The sequence below is a fragment of the Tachypleus tridentatus genome, chromosome 2 (assembly GCF_004210375.1).
Source record: "Tachypleus tridentatus isolate NWPU-2018 chromosome 2, ASM421037v1, whole genome shotgun sequence".
Classification (NCBI taxonomy): Eukaryota; Metazoa; Arthropoda; class Merostomata; order Xiphosura; family Limulidae; genus Tachypleus; species Tachypleus tridentatus.
Window position 1 is genome coordinate 135413048 of NC_134826.1, and position 21354 is coordinate 135434401.

At 35.7% G+C, this 21354-nt stretch overlaps 1 protein-coding gene across 10 annotated transcripts in view; it reads left to right on the forward strand.

Moving 5' to 3' along the window:
* The window catches only part of LOC143245191 (uncharacterized), a 129721-nt gene that overhangs the window by 23651 nt on the left and 84716 nt on the right, over positions 1-21354 (forward strand). Inside the window, exon 1 of one of the 10 annotated variants that reach the window (XM_076491235.1) lies at positions 16908-17135. The exons of 7 other annotated variants lie outside the window; for them this stretch is intronic. The gene's annotated coding sequence lies outside the window, so the exon portion shown is untranslated. Of the gene's footprint in view, positions 1-16907; positions 17136-21354 lie in introns of those variants that run through there. 2 more of the 10 variants (XM_076491238.1, XM_076491243.1) reach the window with 2 other exon arrangements.

Sequence of the window (21354 nt, forward strand, 5' to 3'; positions counted from 1 at the left end):
CGCCAAACATGCTTGTCCTCCCAGCCGTGAGGACGTTATAATGTCACGGTCAATCCCACTATTCGTTGGTAAAAGAGTAGCCCAAGAGTTGGCGGTGGGTGGTGATGACAAGCTGCCTTCCCTCTAGTCTTACACTGCTAAATTAGGGACGGCTAGCGTAGATAGCCCTAGTATAGCTTTGCGCGAAATTCATAAACAAACACACAAACACAAAGCTTGTTTGTTTGTTTGAATTTCGCACAAAGCTACTCGAGGGCTATCTACGCTAGCCGTCCCTAATTTAGCAGTGTTATATGACCTCTCCCATCTTCATAAGCCGCTTACTTTAACAGTGCAACTATGAAATTGGCTTTAGGGTAAACGATTTACTCTACCAGTGCATATATAACATTACCGTTCGTCATAAACCATTTCATTTAACAGCACACGTATATAAAATTACTTTTATCGAAAAACACTTTAACAATGCATATATAATATTCGCTACCCTCATGTTAAACATTTACAAGGAGAAACGATCATACATATTCCATGAAAGAAAGATCTAAAAACCAAACTCCTGTTATTCACGTTCTTTAGCATAGTTTCTTGAATTATTTTTGGAATAGAAAGATTCCAGAGATAACACTACGTTTGGAAATCTTGATAAAATTAAACTTTTCTCTATTAATCTTTATTAATTCAAAAATGAGCGTTAATTAAAAACGCCTGCAAAAAGTATTAATAATTTTTTGTCGTTTTTAACAAACCCTGATGCGAAATCAATATTTGTATTGTCTTTCTCTTCACACTTCCTAATGTAACGAATACTACAAACTGACAATACCAGTTTCGGTCATTGTTTCCTTTTTTAACGTGTGAGAATAAAAGAGTGTTGTTTCTTTTCACTCGTTTTACAATATTCTCTCATCCAGACTACATCGACTAGGCCTGATGAGCTAACGCTATTCATTTTCCATTGAAACTACTCTTGACATACTACGTGAAGTAGCTGTATTGTGTTTGAGGAAGACAACGAGCTGAGAGAAAAAAAAAAAAAAAAGTTGTCCAGAGGTCTGGTTGCACCACAAACTGTGGTTGAGGTCCATATTTTCTTTTCAAGTCCAGATTTTCAATGCTATGGGTAGCAGGTATTATTGTTGATAAAAGGAATCTTTGAAGACCTTCTCTTGTCGGATTCGTTACCTCTCACTAGGCTAGACCGGTTTGGAAAAATATTACACCCTCTTAACGGACAAAAGCAGTTCAAGGGGAGGAAAAATCTCTTTGTGGGAGTGAGCTGCAGCTGTTCTGAATCGTGTAGTACACGTGTGAATGAAGGGCATTCCAAGTACTACAAAAGTTTGTATACACGTTTGGTACTTTCAGATTTATCTGTCTATGTAGTGAACTTTACTTCCAATTGGTGCACTACACAGACAGATAAATTTAAAAGTAAAAAAAGTTAGCGACATTTTCTTTCAGTTTAGCAACAAATAAAGTCGAATGAAATAACGGACAAAAATATTTCTAAATACATTGGACGAATATGACAAATTTATGAGGTACGTGTTAGAAAACGACAGATCAAAAACTATTTATTCATCAACGAATACAAAATTAATGGTTTAGATAAAATCCAAATTTACATAGCGTTGTGTAAAATAATATTTTGTAATAATCAGTATCAGGTACAGTGTTAAATGTTAACAAGCCCCCTAGTGGCTTGGCGGTATGTCTGCAGACTTAAAATTCTATAAACCTGATTTCTATATCCATGGTGAGCAGAGCACGGATAGCCCATAGTATAGCTCTGTACCTAACTACAAATAAACAAACTGCTAAAAAACGATCATATATAGTGTTATAGTGGTTATTGTTAACAATAAGCTCTGTCTTCTATAGACTTACTGTTAACTTCAAGCAGTTTTAAGTATAGTGTTAGTGTTAACAAAAAGCTACTATATTGTTTCTGTTACCTAAAAACAGTACCTAGGATGTCACGACTACTGGAAATGAACATGTTAAATATGACTGTTTATCTAGTAATAATTTGTTATCTCTAGCGTTGTGTGGTCATTAATAACAACAATCTTTATTATATTTTGACTGCTTTACTAATGGTTGAATCCCAGTAGTTAAGTTTTACGAAAATGGCGTAGTGTAAATTTAGAACTTCCGGTTTAATGTGATATTTTAATCTTGCTGGTTGAAATATGTGTAGACAGTAACGTATTCACTGGTTTAGAACAATAATTCAAACAAAAAGAGTAACTGCAATAAGAAATCTATAATATACAATACTATGTAACACTTTTATATAGTATTATGAAGGTAAATTAGTGACATAGACAACATGAGACCTCCATAGTTACGTTACACAGATGATGCTTTGTTTCACTAAATCATTAAAGTGGCTTTTAACCCTTAATGTTTTTCATAACACCACAGATATTAGAGATGAACGATAATGAATAACTCGTCTTCTTGTTTTAATATCGTCATAAATAGAAAACAATACATGACTTGTATTGTTTATCTACTGAAGATACGAATATTTTCTCTCGTATCACGACAAAAATAGTAAAACATGTATTATAACTTCTATATTTCTAAAAGCCTACAGAATATGAATCTGCACAAAATTAAATCTAGAAATTTAATAAGTGATGCAAATATTATTGACAATATCCTAGCTTCAAACAAAACCATACAAGATGACAAAAACATAGGGTGCCAATATTGTTCTATGTTAATCGCGTGAAAAAATTGTTAGTGAAATAGGAAGAAATTTAAACACAAATACAAAACATAAACGAGGCATTGAAATCAGAATTATAAATAATAAACACTTTTATCATACAGAAAATTTTAACTACGCTATAAACTGTCAGTCAGCCAAAATGATTTTTAAAACCGAAAATTACATAAAAGAAAGAAAAACACTTTTGAAAGCTGTATTAACGACTTAACATTAGCACATTTTAACGTCTGCTCAAACTGAACTGTTTTCTAACTACCCGTGTTCTCAAATGATTTTCACAATCAAGTATCATTTAAACTTGGTGTGACAAGTTGATTCTTAACAGACTGTGTAGAACTAAAGGTGACTCGTGAAGTTCTCAAACATAGTTTTTGATATTTGTAATGATATTTTATTTCGAATGTGTGGTTTACTTCATTCACCCACAGTTACTGTACATTGTAGACATGTTCATACACAAATATGTAATATACATACAACTAATATACAGAACACCAACTCCTAACGCAGTAACAATTAATATGCACTCGCCTATAGCTCGTCAAAAATAACTGGACAGTTACTACCATTCCTACTCTAACCTCACATTTCATATGTAAATGAAACAAACTAACTTTACGAAATCAAACTTGACCAACAAAGAGGTAGAAAAATGCAATCATTGCTGTCAAACATATTCATAAAATATTATTGGTAAAATTCAGTTAGTTAGTTAGTTTGTTTTGAATTTTGCGCAAAGCTACACGAGGGCTATCTGCGCTAGCCGTCCCTAATTTAGCAGTGTCAGACTAGAGGAAAGGCAGCTAGTCATCACCACCCACCGCCAACTCTTGGGCTACTCTTCTAAAAAACGAATAGCAGGATTGACCTCACATTATAACGTTCCCACGGCTGAAAGGACGAGTATTTTTGGTGTTACGGGGACTTGAACCCGCGGCCCTCAGATTACGAGTTGAGTGCCTTAACCACCAGGTCATGCCGGATGTGTGTGGCTTCGAGCTTAAAGTACAAACATTTCGGAATAGAAAGGAATTAACACTACTTTGACGTTTAGTACACGATTCTTACGACTCCTAGCGTATATAACTTAGGTTAATGTTTTTATTACAAGGAATAAAATACCTAAAATCATCGTCCATGTAAACCTTCGTGATGATGGTTTCCTATTAGTGTACTAAGTAAGCTACCCCGTCTCAGTTTATTACTTTGTTTGATAGTGTAAAATACAGTAATTTTTTGTTGGATGTGAACCGTGTTCAAGACAACAGAGATTGCTGGACTTTAAAATGTGTTTGTTTGTTTTGAATTTAGTGCAACGCTACAACAAGAGGGCTATCTACGCTAGTCGTCCTTAATTTAGCAGTCTAAGACGATAGGGAAGACAGTTAGTCATCACAAACCACCGCCAACTCTTGGTCTACTCTTTTACTAACGAATAGTGGGATTGACAGCCACATTATGACGCTCCCGCTGCTGAAAGAGCAAGCATGTTTGGTGCGACGGGGAGTCGAATCCGTAAACCTCAGAGCGCTCCTAACCACTTGACCGTGCTGGGTCGACTGTAAAATCATTCATAGAAACCGTATACATGTTAGGGTGTGTTTGCGAAACCTTACACTCTGTACTATTAAAGTTCGTGTTGTGTCGAGTCGTGGTTATTCTTTAGAAATGTAAACCGAGTTTATGATAAATTTTGTGTTGTAAATAGCCTTGGTTATACTCTAGGAACTGTAAACCGGGTTACAGACGTATTTATTATTTATTGAAGCTCGAATCTAAAGTTTAGTATTTGTTTCTAAACTTTAGAGCAACCATATTCGGTATTGTTACCCAAATATCGGGTACATAACCCTGTGTGTCCAATCTATCAATAGAATCAAAACCATCGATATGTTCCAATATTAAAAACACAGAATATTATCATAACTTTTTCGCCATCAAACTTAGACTGTTGTAAGTACACTAAATTATTATTTTTTTTTATAAATAGTGAATGCAAGTTTATAAACATGTTTTAAATAATAAACAGATCGTTTGTCGAGAAATCAGTGAGCTTAACAAAAGTCATTTTTTTCGACCATAACATTTACAAAAAACTATAAATTCTAATAAAACTTAGGTCACAAAACATATGCTGTAAGGCTACCATAACAACATCAACAAATAATGTCAAAACGTAAAACAAAAGCACCTGATAGTCGTGATACGTCACGCTGCACGTGGGAACAAAGAAGGAGAGGGTATATACAATAAGTTAGGAACAACATTCGAAAGAAAGTAACTGATGATGGTAGCTATTTATTAATAAGTCAAGAACACTGTGGAGAACTGGCAGTCTAAGATAATGATAGTTGTTGTTTTTTGTCAAAGACATGGATGTAGAGTTTATATAATCGGAACAGTGAAACTGTCTAGTGGTGAGCTCGTGACATATTTCGAAAACGTAACGAGCGAATTGAAATGATCTCTGTCGTGATAAAGAATTGTATGCGATTCACCAACTCAGTATCACGAGCCATTCGCCAGATAAGTGACATCTTGTTGTCCTCGTGGAAATCTGAAAACCTTTAATTGTGTCTAATGAACCCCGAAACTCGTCTCTTTCTCACAATAAAGTTGAGTCATGTGCACAGACTAAAACGCCACTGTACATGCAGTAGAATGCAGTTAGGAAATAAAACGGCAAAACATAAAGGCGTATATCAAAACGGCATTGCAGGAAATGTGTTGATACTTACAATGTATTTCAAAATGCAATAATTAAACTTTGGTTCACATTTGCCAGTTGTTAACTATGAAGATCTTTAAACGTTTCATTAAATACAAATGTGGTTCAAAGTCACCCAGAATGTTTTAGTGTATTATTGTACTCGTATGTCTATTAATCTTTATATTTGGTTAATAAGTAGGAGAGAAAAGAATCCCAATTAAGAAATGTAACCTGAAATATGAATATCTATATGGAATTTTCATGATGTGCTAAAAGCACCTAGGTCCACTGAAATAGAAACCTTTATAAGGTTCATAAGGGTTTCTATTTCAGCTTTATCTATACAGAATGTTAGAGTAATTTTTTGGACTGGAAGACTGGAAGATTTACCACAAATTATAAAATAAATCCGGACGAATTTTATTACATAAATTTTATTAATTATTTCCACCCGCTTAGTTGAGAACGTTGAATGTTCGGGGTGCAAATACGTAAATAACATTATTCTCCGCCCCCCGAAGAAAAGGGCATTTTGTGCCACATATGGTTTATTGACAACAACATCTAAACATATTTTAATATTAAGATTTTCCTCTGGGCTGAAATCCAATGCATTCTTCATACGAAAGGTCAAATATGTGTGTTCTATGAAGGATTTTTGCACAAATTTCTAAATTAAAATCAGGTATATATCATTTTGGGTTGACAAATTTATATAACTTGCGTGTCATAATCCAGAAGTATTTTTTTCTGGTGATAAGATATTTGTAACCCATTGTGTTTTTTTTTTTTTTTACAAGATGGATCCTCACACTAAAAGGTGTTGATTTATATTGTATCTATTTTTATGTATACCTTGTCGAGTTATTTTGATGCGAACATTTTTTCACACTGAATTGTACAATTTAAAGAATAAATTCCAGTTGACTAACTCTTTCTGAGTGCTTGATATTTGAAGTTTAAAGCATTTACTGTAACTTTAAATGATCATAAGATGAATGGTTTAAAGATACCATGTAATTGTAAACGGTCCAGATGCAAAGTTTGTTTAGGTTGTAGTTGTTAAGGTTGTTCCTGTGAAGGACCATCTCGAAAATCAGGTTGGAAGCAACCAGCGAATCCTTTACGATCATGGAAACGTAGAGAGCGTCGTTAGCTACTTGGAGCTAATGTGATGACTTGCTTAATGCGGGAGTAAAGAATCAGACTGAGGGTGCTTAAATTAGGAAAATAAAAGGTCCAAAATGAAACCCATGATATGTCCAAAAATGGGAACATGACCATTTATGAGATTCGGAACTTCTTTGATTTGGGAGAAAAATATGACTAACAATCTTGAAAGCGAAGAACGACGAAAATTGTTCGTCTTTGGTGTCTAGACTCAAACAGACAAGTGTCTGTGAGGCGTACTTTTCAAAGTTTGTTTTGCAATTTTGCCTTAATGTCCGGAATGGTTCATGAAAACTCTAGCGCGAACGATTCTCAATTATGAAAAGCCTGATTGCACAAAATATATGATAAAGATGTCAACAGTTCTGCTAAAAACTTGCTTACAGAGAACAATCCCTCTTGCAGCTATCTCTACTGGCTTAGAGTTCAAGCAGATGCAGGAATCTATTCCTTCTCTTTGTAATACAAACTTTAAATCAACTAGAAGAAACCGTCATGAATTAATGAAGAAAACAGGGATTAAACCACGTATCCGTCAAACTCATCTATAAAATTTATCAATTATTACAAAGGCTGTTGAATTTTTCCTGTCACCTCAAAATATCAACACTTCATCAAGGGGAATGTAGAAGATTACAACTGAGAGAAAGGATCTCAGATTACCGTGATTTTGTCGAAAGAGAATAAACAAGTATGTACATAGGGATTATCTGGAAACTGTGTCTGATAATATTTCATATGAGGCATTTGCAAAGTTAATCACTCGTCTTACATAATTTGACCAAGAGACTAGAAAGGCCATGAATTATGATTCTGGATTTCTTCTCTTTGTTAACGTCGAGCTTTTACGGTGAATAGTTGATACCATTCACAATAAAAATTTGAAGGGAATTGTAATAAAATCATTGGAAGTTGTTTCAAGCATTTTCTCAGATATGAGTTTGACCAGCATATTAGTGTAGAGAAACAATTCAAGTGGAAATTATCATGGATTTTGCGATCATTGTCAAGTTCCTTTCAAAATTGTCCATTTATTAAAAAATAAATGAGTTTTGATAACCATTCCCTGAACCCATCATGTGACAGTTAAAACAAACAGCGGGGTCGTATCATTCAAATACATGAAACCTTTCATGCAGATGAGATCTTAGTAGTAATGGATTACAACATGAAGTATGAACATTACAGAGAGATGCTAAGTCATAACATGGTATATACTAGAAGGGCCCGGCATGACCAAGCGTGTTAAGGCGTTCGACTCGTAATCCGAGGGTCGTAGGTTTGAATCCCGGTCGCACCAAACATGCCCGCCCTTTCAGCCATGGAGGCGTTATAACGTTATGGTCAATCCCCTTATTCGTTGGTAAAAGAGTAGCCCAAGAGTTGGCGGTGGCTGGTGATGACTAGCTGCCTTCCCTCTGGTCTTACATTGCTAAATTAGGGACGGCTAGCGCAGATAGCCCTCGAGTAGCTTTGCACGAAATTCAAAAAACAAAATATATACTAGAAATGAACGAATGATGGGAATGATAAATGAAACGGAGGTGACGTTCCTGGATGTTTAATTAACTGTTATGACCACATATCATTTAGGGATTCAAAGTTGGACTGGTTTGCAGTTTTTTCAATTTATGAGGGTATTATGATGCAGATGAAACATGACTTGCCTCATATTACAAAAATTTACGTTCAATCAGACAATACAAAATGTTACCAGAATGGAATGTTATTAATAGGTATGTTTTTCATTTACGCAAAACATAATGTTCAATTGAAATCTATTGTGCGCACTGAGACAGAAAATGGCAAAGAATGCTTTGATGGTCGTTTTGCAAGAATGAAATTATTTAACTCTAATGAATATAAGATACAAGATAATCTTTTCAAAGGAACTGTTTCGTGTGTTAAAGAATGATGGTGGTTTGAAGATCATGAGAGTTTTTCGTTTTACGTTGCACCATGATGTTGTTGATGTCCTGACATGTTTATATAAAGATGCATTTTATCTTTATGTTATCTTAAACGTTTTTATGAAGCGAATGTTGTTGACAATGAGCTACATGTTTTCGAATATTCAGGTCGTGACTTCGTCATGATTTATACAAGAGACTTGTAACATCATTTTATGGTTGTGGAACAAACCAGTATTAATGGAAACATTCCTGGTCTTCTTGGAGCTGTTGAAAATGTATGAAAAATCTTTCAAACGATCAACAAAATGCAAAAGAAGGAGTTGTTGTTGTACAAAATGAAAGTAAAGAGACAGTGGTTGACTAGATGTATGGGGATTAACTTATTTCATATTATGAAGATGAAGCTTTCTGTTGGGGGTTATTGACTTCCTGTAGCTTTCTTCATACACCAGATTCAACACGGTTTCAATACGCCAGTGTGGAAATAATGATGACTGGAAAGCACGAAATGATTGTTTGTTTGTTTTTGAATTTCGCGCAAAGCTACACGAGGGCTGTCTGCGCTAGCCGGCCCAAATTTAGCGGTGTAAGACTAGAGGGAAGGCAGCTAGTCATTACCTCCCACCACTAACTCTTTGGCTACTCGTTTACCAACGAATAGTGAAATTGACCGTCACATTATAACGCCAGTATGTTTGGTGCCACAGGGATTCGAACCCGAAACCCTCAGATTACGAGTCGAACGCCTTAACCCACCTGGCCATGCCGGGGCCTCATGTAATGAAGAAGTTAGAATAGTTGCTCTCAACATTTTTCAAAATGATAGTTTATGTGATTAAACTGTCCGTTTAGTAAAAGTAACAGACAGACACAAATGTGAAGGTGATAGGAGTAGCAATGGTATTATAACAGCTGGTTTTAAACAGCCCCCCCCCCAGTGATACAGCAGTATGTTTGCGGACTCACACCGTTAAAAACTGGGATTAAATACCTGTTGCGAGCTGAGCAGAAATAGTTCATTGTGTAGTTTTGTGCTTAATTCCAAATAAACAGAAACAGATAGCCTTAAATATGTAGTAGAGTTGGTTGATACTGGTCGTGTTGATTTTACTAATATGAAGAACGGTCCTTGACGTAATCGGGAATTTCTGAGATTTCTACAATCATTTATGTTTGCCCGCACTAAATGAGGAGGCATGGCAAAAAAATATATTTAATCTTTCAATACAAAATTCGAGGCTACGTTTATGGAAGTTTTTGGGGATGAGAGAAACAAAGTATTGCTCGAGTGAATGTTTGAGATACTTCTTGCTAAGTATCTAGACGGACTCGACCTTCCATTAAAACAGAAGTGTAACGGTATGTCGCTGCTTTGGCACCGAAGTAGTTTTGCCCAAAGAGACACTCGGAATCCATTTCTAGCTACAATCAAAGGTCTTGTACATAAGGCAAACTTCCAGATTACTTCGATGGTGAGATTGGTAGTTTCAAAGGAAGTACATACTCAAGACAGGAACGACGTGAATTACTCAAGTGATAAAAAGGTAAAACAACTTAACTCACAATTAAAATCAAAACAAAAGAAGGCCATAAATACAACATAATTTTAAGTTTGTAAGCTTCTTCCCATTTTAATTCCTATTGGTTGAATTCGTTTCATTTAATAATTTGGTATTGTTTAACTGGGATTAAATAATGGCCAGGTGGGTTAAGGCGTTCGACTCGTAATCTGAGGGTCGCGGGTTCGAATCCCGGTCGCACCAAACGTACTTGCCCTTTCAGCCGTGGGGGCGTTATAATGAGGCGGTCAATCCCACTATTCGTTGGTAAAAGAGTAGCCAAAGAGTTAGCGGTGGGTGGTAATGATTAGCTGCCATCTTTACCCTGCAAAATTAGGGACTGCTAGCGCAGATAGCCCTTGAGTAGCTTTGCGCGAAATTCAAAAACAAACAAACAATAATGTAAACTACCGTAGTGTATGTGCGATGTTTATGGTCGTATTTCCTCACAGATTCATCCAATATGAAGTAAAAAAACTGATTCTGATTTGTCATTTTCTGTTCTATCGGTTACAGTACTCAACTTTTCTTTCCGCAATTTTTTTTTTTTTTACAGTCACCAAAACACTTCAAAAAATACTGCTCCTGATTCACGCGTTGAAATCAAATAACAAAATTATCCAAACGTTTAATTTAGATGAAAATCGGTCATAAATTGTGAAATGAGTTTCCTCGCCATTGTCAGCGTGACCGGCGTGCTTTGAAAGCTCGAAACAAAGCAATAGCGTTCGCTTGCGCTTGCCGAAAATCGTGCAACTTTCAATCTGGTGTTATTTATATCTAAGGTCCGTGCTACTTACGCAGCGACACCTAACTTTCGATATATGACTCACATGATTACAGAAAATAATAAGTATTCATTTACTACAACAATATGCAACGACGTAAGATTAGGCTATTCCGTTTTTCAGGAAATAAAAGTGTAACGCGAAGTACTTAAAAATAACTATTCAATGTACTCTCTTTTTTTAGCTAATATGAAGGCCCGGCATGGCCAGGTGGGTTAAGGCACTCGACTCTTAATCTGAGAGTCGTGAGTTCGAATCCCCGTCACACCAAACATGCTTGCCCTTTCAGCCATGGGGGAGTTAAAATGTGACGGTCGATCCCACTGTTCGTTGGTATAATAGTAGCCCAAGAGTTGGCGGTGGGTGGTGATGACTAGTTGCCTTCCCTCTTGTCCTACACTGCTAAATTAGGGGCGGCTAGCGCAGAAAGTCCTCATGTAGCTTTGCGTGAGAAACAAAATTAGAAACTAACTTGGAATACATTATATTAAAAGGTTAAATAATTAGGGAACTCTAACATTTTCACAATATTACTTTAAAATGTGATCCCACAGTCCTATAACACAGATTCTGACTAACCAGTTGCATATTACTAGGTATACCCTAGACAGCAGCTCAGGTTATTATGTAAAAATAAACATGGTTTTCTGATAATGACAGAATTTCAATATCACTGACCTCACAGAAACTGCTTATTTGATTTGAGCTGTGTATAAAATAAGGATGAGGTATAAATTTGCATCACCACACGTTAGGTTGACCTGTTCAAGTTCGTCACACTGTGAGGTAAGGTTGAAGTGCAGTTTTACGTTATCACACCGTATTTCTTTACCCTGTGTCACAATAAGTTAACTTTCATTAGTTTAGAAAAACATAAAGAAATGAGTAAAAATATGCATTGTTTACAGAGAATTCAACCTAGCCACTGCCGTTCCTACCTCGCACACACATTGTCTCAGCAGTATGTCTGAAACCCTAAAATCGGCTTCCATACGCTCTTGGTAGGCACAGTAAAGACAGTCCACTGTGTAGCTTTGCACTTAACAACAAAACGAACGATTGAGTAATTAAAAGAAGAATCCTGTTATATAAAACTTGTTTATTATTGGCCCGGCATGGCCAAGCGTGTTAAGGCGTGCGATTCGTAATCTAAGGGTCGCGGGTTCGTATCTCGGTCGCGCTAAACATGCTCGCCCTTTCAGCCGTGGGGGTGTTATAATGTGACAGTCAATCCCACTATTCGGTGGTAAAAGAGTAGCCCAAGAGTTGGCGGTGGGTAGTGATGACTAGCTGCCTTCCCTCTAGTCTTACACTACTAAATTAGGGACAGCTAGCACAGATAGCACCTCGAGTAGCTTTGTGCGAAATACCAAAACAAATGTTTATTATTAGATGCCCCCTAGTGGCACAACGGTGGGTCTGCAGACTTACGACGCTAAAAACTGGATTTCGATACCCGTTTTGGACAGAGCACATGTAGCCATTTGTGTACCTTTGTGCTTAATTTCTGAACAAACAAAGTTGTTAGATACACAGATTACGATATTTGTGATTACAACCTTTCACCAGTTTAACTTGACGTCACTAGGTACATTAACTACATGAAGCGAACACTTGATCTAGATAATATAAAAGCTGGCGAATGGATACATTGATCTTTGTTTAAAATCTAAAAGTAGAATTTATGTCGAAAGATGAATTGTGGAAGGTTCGTTAATCTAAAGGTTGCGGAACGTCAAAACACACTGTAGGTCAGCGATGTCGAACCTTTTTCTGACGTCATATGCCGTTGAATGACTGGGAACTTTCGTTATTAATTAAACAGTGTGTGTTTCTCTCAACAACTAATTGTCGGACAGAAAAGGACATGTGACAGTGTTGAAACTTCTATTAAAATCAATTTAATATTGTTCTGAAACAGCGGTTTTGAAACAGAGGTTTAAAACATTAATTTAGGTTTTACCAGAAATGTTTTGAGTAATTGTTTTGGAACAACTGATTTTTTCTTTAGCATTCAACACTTTCACGTGTCTTCTTCTGTCCAACAATCAGCTGTTATGAGAGTGCTAAATTTATAATTGCAATTCCATATGTCATCAGAGACGTGGTTCAGCTTTAACAGACCTTCAACGGTGCTTGAAGTTTAGCAACCTGCGGATTAATAAAACTTCTTCAGTTTTTCTTTTGACATAAATTCAAAAAAAACAAAACATTTTCAATATATTTTGTGTGTGTGTGTATTCTGCAGCTTTTAAGCAAGTTTAACCAACCAGATACCAATGTATTCATCCGCTAGTTTTTCGTATTGTGTAGTTCAAAAGTTCACTCCATGTAATTCTTGTACCTGACGAAACCTGGTGACTAAAAACATTATACTCGGTGTATCCAACAATAACCAACTTTTAACTTAAATAAACCGCTGCCTAGTGATAAATCGTATTTGTGTTTTCTCTCCACAACATCAGATTTCACGTGAGAATAATGCAAAGCGACGTACGTAGGTAACAATGTTAGAAATAATTACTATTGCACAATATACATACCTGATATAATTATTATTGTATGAAAAGCGTAAAAGACCTAATTAAATTCCACCATATATGCTGAACATATGCAGTTCTTCCTGTTGAATAATAACTTCCTGTTTGTGATCTCTCATGGAATATATCAACCAAGGAATGTTAAACATCTGTTTAGTGTTAATGATCGGTTCGTAACGTAAAATAGTTTATGTGCGAGTGAACACACACAACAATAATGTTTCAATAGTTCCGGACTTTATCGTGAATCCAAAGGTATCTTTACTTGTTTTTGCGCCTCTACCCCAAGTGGACTTACAGTGCTGGAATCCGTGTTTCGATACTCGTGATGGGGAGAGCACAGATAGTCCATCATGTAGGTCTGTGCTTAATTACAAACAATAACAACTTATTTTTGCTATATATTATTATCGGTCATTTTCACAAACAAGTCAAATTTTGAAAAATCCAATAAGTGATTTTTTTCTAACTTCATAGCATTATTATAATTTTATAACTAATTATTATATAAGTTATATTATTATAACTACCAATTTACCATTATCTTCTTAAACTACCAATTTACCATTATCTTCTTAAACTACCAATTTACCATTATCTTCTTGCCCGATATTTAATCAATTGTTTTGAAAATAGGCAATCAAACCATGATATAAACACCACAATTTGTTTTACAAATATCGATTTACTTAGAAGTACCATGCGTCATTTTATATATCTAATTATTTTTATTATTAATTTTTTTAGCCGCGGCATAACGGCTAATAGTATGGCTCTGTAATTTTCAAGTACAAACGTGTAGCTCAGCTCTGTCATCTATCCACCGATTTGAGGTCTAGTCGTAGTTTTAAACTTAGGAGGTCAAACGCTTTTGACTGGTGTATTTGACCACGCCCAAGGACTCATAGATTAAATTACTCTAATCCTTTCTTTAAGAATTTCAAATGCTGCGGTTTTTGATGATTCTCTCTTTTTTGTGTGTAAGCCCCAGTCTTTGTTAGATATGCAATTTATATATTTGAATAAACTATATATGTTAGTCCCACGGTAGGTCAGCGGTAGGTTTTCGGACTTAACCCTTTTAAAATCAAGGGTTCGATTTCCTTCGGTAGACATAACATAAATAGCCAATTCTGTGGCTTTACGCAGAAACAACAACTAGCACGAGGCCCGGCATGGCCAAGTGTGTTAAGGCGTTCGATTCGTAATCCGAGGGTCGCGGGTTCGAATCCCGGTCGCACCAAACATGCTCGCCCTCCCAGCCGTGGTGGCGTTATAACGTGACGGTCAATCCCACTGTTCGTTGATAAAAGAGTAGCCCGAAAGTTGGCGGTGGTTGGTGATGACTAACTGTCTTCTCTCTAGTCTTACACTGCTAAATTAGGGATGGCTAGTGTAGATAGTCCTCGAGTAGCTTTGCGCAAAATTCAAAAACAAAACGAACAACTAGCACGTTTATTGTATTGTGGGCGCGTGTAAGTTGAAATTAGTTTAATATTAAAACAAACAGAAAACTTTTCTTTACCGTATTAAGAGTGAATTACACAAATAGTTGCTTTATGCTAAAGTAATAAAAAAAACGATCAGTGTGATATCTGACGTCAACTGTCTCTGATAATGGCAAACCAGATTTGCCATAAAAGGCTGTTAAAGCTTATATTTCTGGTTGTTTCTTGTTTCACGTGATCATTGACTTAATTATCGCCAAAGGCGACTATCTCATTATATTATGCTCCAAGTACCACAGTGGGAAGTCTGAAGACTTACGATGTTAAAATCCAGGTTTTCGCTATTCATGGTGGGCAAAGTACATATAGCTCATTGTATACCTTTGCCCAACCAAAACCAAACTCGTAATCTTAAGGTGTTTTCTGTGCCATAGCTTAAATAAAATAAAATAGAATGATCATTACTGTACATGTGAATGTGTTAAATTATTTTGAATGAAACCTTCCAAGTTAACAAGGCCAATAATTAAAATATCAAAAGCACGTGTTTGTTTTTGTTCCGTGGCAGGAGGTCTATCTGTTATAGGTTTATCAAAATAGAAAAAAAATGTCATACAAACAATGTACTACTTGTTGTGATTTTGCGCAAATCTACCCGACAGCTGTCTGCGGGATTCTACGCAATCCGTCATTAATTTTGAAGCGATAGACTAAAGAGAATACTTTCAGTCAACATCACCCACCGTCAAACTTGGGCTGCTGTTTACCAGCGAATAGTGAGATTGACCGCAACATTATAACGCTGAAAGGGTGATCATGTTCAGAGATGGGATTCAAATCCGCGACTCAGTGTCGAGCCGAGTGTTTTAAGCACCAGGCATAAATAACAGCAAGGAAAAAATACATATTACTTATAACACTTTATATGAAAATACTAAAACCTCTTATGCAATGAAACGCATCTCCTGAAAGGGGTTTATGATGACATATAGTAGGGTTAGCCTAGTTTTACTTCCACATCAACTAACGAGCGTGTAGAGTTATTTTTAAACTAGAACATCAGATTTTATATCCTGACAACGAGTTATGTACATTACTTTGATCTTATGTAAATCCAGATCATCGATATATAAATATCGTATGCTAGCTTATTAACTCTTAACGGAAGTTAACTATGATTTGTTAACTCTTAATGGAAACTAATTATAATCACGTGATCTTTTTTATAATTGTTACCTCGTTTTTTGTGTTATTTTAAAAAATATAACTAAATTTGCTGTGTTAGCTGAAATAATTACTAACTTTGATGGAGGATTTCAGGTAAAACACACAAAGTAATTGGAGAAAATATTGATAACCTGTACATTTGTTTGAGGTTTCAACTAAATGAGAAGATCGGTTGCGAAATACGTGAAACCGATGCCAAACCAAAGATGATGACATTTGATGCCGCCCCAGCATGAACACTTCGAACTAATATGGCTCAGATTATGCAAAGGACCAATCCACGTCTTTGTTACGTTTTTTCTCTAAATCAGTCCTTTCTCAGCACCTTTGTTAATAACTATATATATATATATATATATATACTTAGAAATTTATATTACTTCTAAGTCACAAAGCAAGCTATGTCCACATTATGTTATATGGAATAGAAAAACTATTGGTATAAGAACTCCACGTGTACCGATTTCTTGTTCTAACTTCAGAGCATTGAATTGTACATCTTTAATGTATAACTAAGTATAATTAGTTGTATTAAAATATGCACAATAAATATAATAACATTATATCACACATTAATAAATATAATAACATCATATCGCACATAAGTGAATGTTATCATTATATTTTTTTCTCCAATTTTGCGAATACGTAATGGAAAACTACTCTAACATTGACAAGAGAAACAGGAAACTATTAACAGGAAGAAAGAGCATATGAAGAAATGCTACAGAGACATATAGAGTAACAGCGAAACAGGTATATTCATTACAGCTCTCCAAAGTAGAAGTGTCTGACGTGTTCTTATGTACTATGCAATGGGATCCATTTCTAGCGCGTGTCACGTGACTGTGTTTTCTCTCTGCGTCTGGGTGATGTAGGTTGGAGCTAAATTTGGACACTGGCAAAGACAAGACACAGAGAGAGGATCTGTAATTTAGGGCTTAAGGTATTCTGTGAAGAGACAGCGCCTAGCAACTGATTTTTAAAATTCCATAAGATTATTTTAATATTTTAGGTGAAATTTCGTAACACACCTGGTAAGTGCTTTAGTAATTATTATTATTCTTATAAATGTGAGATCGTGTTATACTAAACTTCAACTTACAGTAAATCATCTTAAACCAAACTTCAACCGACACTAATTCAAGTTGTATCAATCTTAAACTGACAGTAATTCATGTTATACCAAACTTCAACTGACAGTAATTCATGTTGTACCAAACTTCAACTAACAGTAATTCATGTTGTACCAAACTTCAACTAACAGTAATTCATGTTATACCAAACTTCAACTAACAGTAATTCATGTTGTACCAAACTTCAACTAACAGTAATTCATGTTGTACCAAACTTCAACTAACAGTAATTCATGTTGTACCAAACTTCAACTGACAGTAATTCATGTTGTACCAAACTTCAAACTTCAACTGACAGTAATTCATGTTGTACCAAACTTCAACTAACAGTAATTCATGTTGTACCAAACTTCAACTGACAGTAATTCATGTTGTACCAAACTTCAACTAACAGTAATTCATGTTGTACCAAACTTCAACTGATAGTAATAATATATATGTTCATCTATTAATGATATCAAATGTTTCGTAAAATTAATACTGACATTCTTAATTAACCAAGGTTAAAAGTGAGAAAATATCGACAAATTAACGAGGTAACCTCTTAAGGTGTTTTTAACCCTAATAATTTAAAGTATTCTAGGTTTCAATTCCAGCTACTTAGGTTATTTCTAACGTATTAAACAGGATTTTAAAATTTTCAGTTACGAGAAAGTTCTAAGTAATGAATTTATTTAGAAAAGACGTATAGTCAGTTTAATGCTATTAATAGGAGTGGAAAATTTTCTCTCTCAATTCCGATTAATCATTTTTTTATTTGGTTGATTTACGATAACATAAATTGGCGGGAGCGTCAATTTCCTGTATTTGCGTAAAAGGAAGAATCGTTCGAGAGCAAATATATTAAGCACGAATTAAGATTCACAAGTTCTCAGTTTTGGATTTCACTGAGAACATAGTTCAGTAATTTGATTCACTTTCGCCTGGTGGACCGTCTCTACATAATTAAAGTGCTATTTTCCTTATGTTTAACCCTTGCTTTACTGATGGGAACCCTTTGGACGAGTACATTTACTTTATATCTACTAACACTGAAGTGGGCGTTTCTAGATGTCCAGAATTAAATGCAAAGTTGCGAAAGTTTAAGCCGAGACTAGAGAAATTCTTGGTATACTCTATTAATTAACTTAAGGATCAGTCACTTTATTATAACCGGTTACATGTAACTAACTGCATGTGCATGTGCCTTATAGCAGATTAAAAACTACTATAAATCAAACGTTTGTACGAAAGCAGAAGTTTCGTTGTGTTTTTTTTCTGAATAAATAAATAAATAAGGCGTAGAGTAAACATAAGATTACACGTCATAATGACTTATCATTTTCACATAAAAATGTTTACGTTATAATTTATCTACACATATATTCATAAAAGCTGATAGGTGAATTGCTACGCTAATGAGCATATATGAAAACTTCCTAGAGGCATTCTCTTTTCCATTGTGGTAATAAAACATCGCCTTGTTTACAGTTCCTCTAGACACAAACACTGATGGAGGAGCCTTACTGACTTCTTGCTTTAGAGCGAAGCCAAACACTTGGTTACTTGTGTGAGGAATTGAACTTTGGATTTTAGTTTTGTAAGTCCGTAAACTTAGTTCAGGCTCACTGAGAGTTCTTGTTGAAGAGTCATTGTCCTATAGAGCTTTTAAAAAAATGTGTATGTGCCTGGCGTGCAATACTTTTGAACAATGAATTAATTACAAATCTTGGCATTATAATGTTGTGTAAAAGACCCTTCACCAAAGTCTGGCTCGGCATGGCCAGGTGGTTAAGGCGCTCGACTCACAATCCGAGGGTCGCGGGTTCGAATCCCAGTCACACCAAACATACTCGCCCTTTCAGCTGTGAGGGCGTTATAATGTGACGGTCAGTCCCACTAGTCGTTAGTAAAAGAGTAGCCCAAGAGTTGGCGGTGGGTGGTGATGACTAGCTGCCTTCCCTCTAGTCTTACATTGTTAAATTAGGGACGGCTAGCGCAGACAGCCCTCGTGTAGCTTTTCGCGAAATTCAAAACAAACCAAGCCAAAGTCCGAGTAAATGTGATAAATATTCGCTGTGCAGTCTGTGTTATTAATGTATACCTTAGCTAACTTAACAAGTATTGAAGTGTTAAAGGATTATATAAAAGTAAATCTAACCGAATAACCAACTTTTACAGATATAGTGACTGTTAACGAAAACACTGAGCCGGTTTTTTTAAATATATGCAATACCCCAATCCTCACACTTTTAAAACTGCACTTGCGTTATAAGAATGACAATCCCTTAACGTGTATGGTAGGGTGCTGTTGTCTGGCTGCTTTCCCTCTGGTCAGTAGTTCAAAATTAGGGACAACACCTATCGCTTATTAGCTTTGATATAAATACAAATACGAACATATATATTAATGTGCGTAGAAGCTTCGGATTTTAACTGTGATATAGTGTGTAATCTCTAGAAAAACTAATTTGTTCAGTTCAAAGTTCCAGCTTAAACATTTAAGGGTTGCTCCGCACATAAACGTGAAGTGGAACGTTTTAACGTGAATTATATAATTTAATGCGTAATAGGTTTGTTTGTTTGTAATTAACCACAAAACTATACAATGGGCTATCTGTGCCCTGCCCACCACGGGTATCGAAATCCGGTTTCTCCTATTGTAAGTCCGCAGACACTGTGGTTCATGTGTAGTAGGAGAGACAGAAGTTTCAAAGGATCATGGAAAGACAAAGGTGCATGTGGTTTCGATTAATGTTGGAAATACATTTATTGTAACTACACTGATTGATCTAAGCTGTAGTTTAATAATAAATGTAAATTATCTCATCACTGTTAGACCTGGTGAAAGTTATGACTGTAATATGTCTTTGTGGTCAATGCTCTCACATTCAACCAACTGTAATAAACAAATTTATTACTACAGTGTTCTTCTTTTGTTGGCGGGCTTTTTTAAACTGCCGGGTGAATATAATTAAAAGTTCAGTTTACATAACGATAACAGCTTAGTTTATCTCATCCTTTTACGTTTCTACAAGACTGAACATTGTGATGAGTTGTTGTAGGCCTACGTTTGCAGTCGCTGACGTAAAAAAATATCAACTTTACGTGTACGAAGTAACTCCGCGCGCGCGATCGCTAAAACAGATGCACACTTCACTAAAAATGCGTTGTTTGGTGCACTATACTGATTATACACAACTTTACCTTTTCAAACTATCTTCCCCGCATCTCGTATTTATAATCTACCGTCCAATTTACTAGAAAACTTAACGTAAAACTTAACGTTTAGAATTTGGTAGATCTGTAGTTTTAAAATGTTCGAATTTAAATCTTCATTAGGATTCGCAGCTCCATCTAACTAACAAAAAACACAACATTAAAGATGTATCTTACAGCCAGACTTTGTCAGTTGTGTCTTACAGTCAGACTTTGTCAGTTGTATCTTATAGTCAGGCTTTGTCAGTTTTAGTTCAAGTACAAATTATGATTGTGATACATCTTTATGGTCAGTGAGGTCAGATTCGACCACCATCAGCGCTGATAAAAGAAATAGTTGTGGCCAGATTCAGCCAATAGACATGATGTCATAACAAATAAACAAGTAGTTGAGAAAAATTGATTACGTTGAGTTATCATATAATTATTCATATGAAACTGATCACATCTGTTTATTTTGTGTAAATCGAACTCAAAACAAAACTCTAGGTTAGCTGTTTCATAATTTACTCTGACTAAGCATGAATACAACATATAATATTGCGACATTCAAGTTGGCCGACACTTAAACCTCAGACTAAATAAACTCGAACTTTGTAATGAAAAGATTCTGCAAGGACAAGGGACAACAAAGACCCTTCCTGTAGTTCCATAAGACCTCTTGTCTGTAACTTGAACAGTAGTACCTGTTGCTATCATAGGTTTGTTCTACATCTAACAAAACCTAGAGTGTCACAATGTCTGTTTCCTTCGGCTAAGATTTGTTTGTTTGTTTTGAAGTAACCACAAAGATACGCAATGGGCTATCTGTGCCCTGCCCAACACAGATATTGAAACACTTTTTCTAGTAGTATAAGTTTGCAGACGTACCGCTGTGCCACTGGGGGGGCCAACGACTAAGAGACTGACCTAAGTTGAGTGC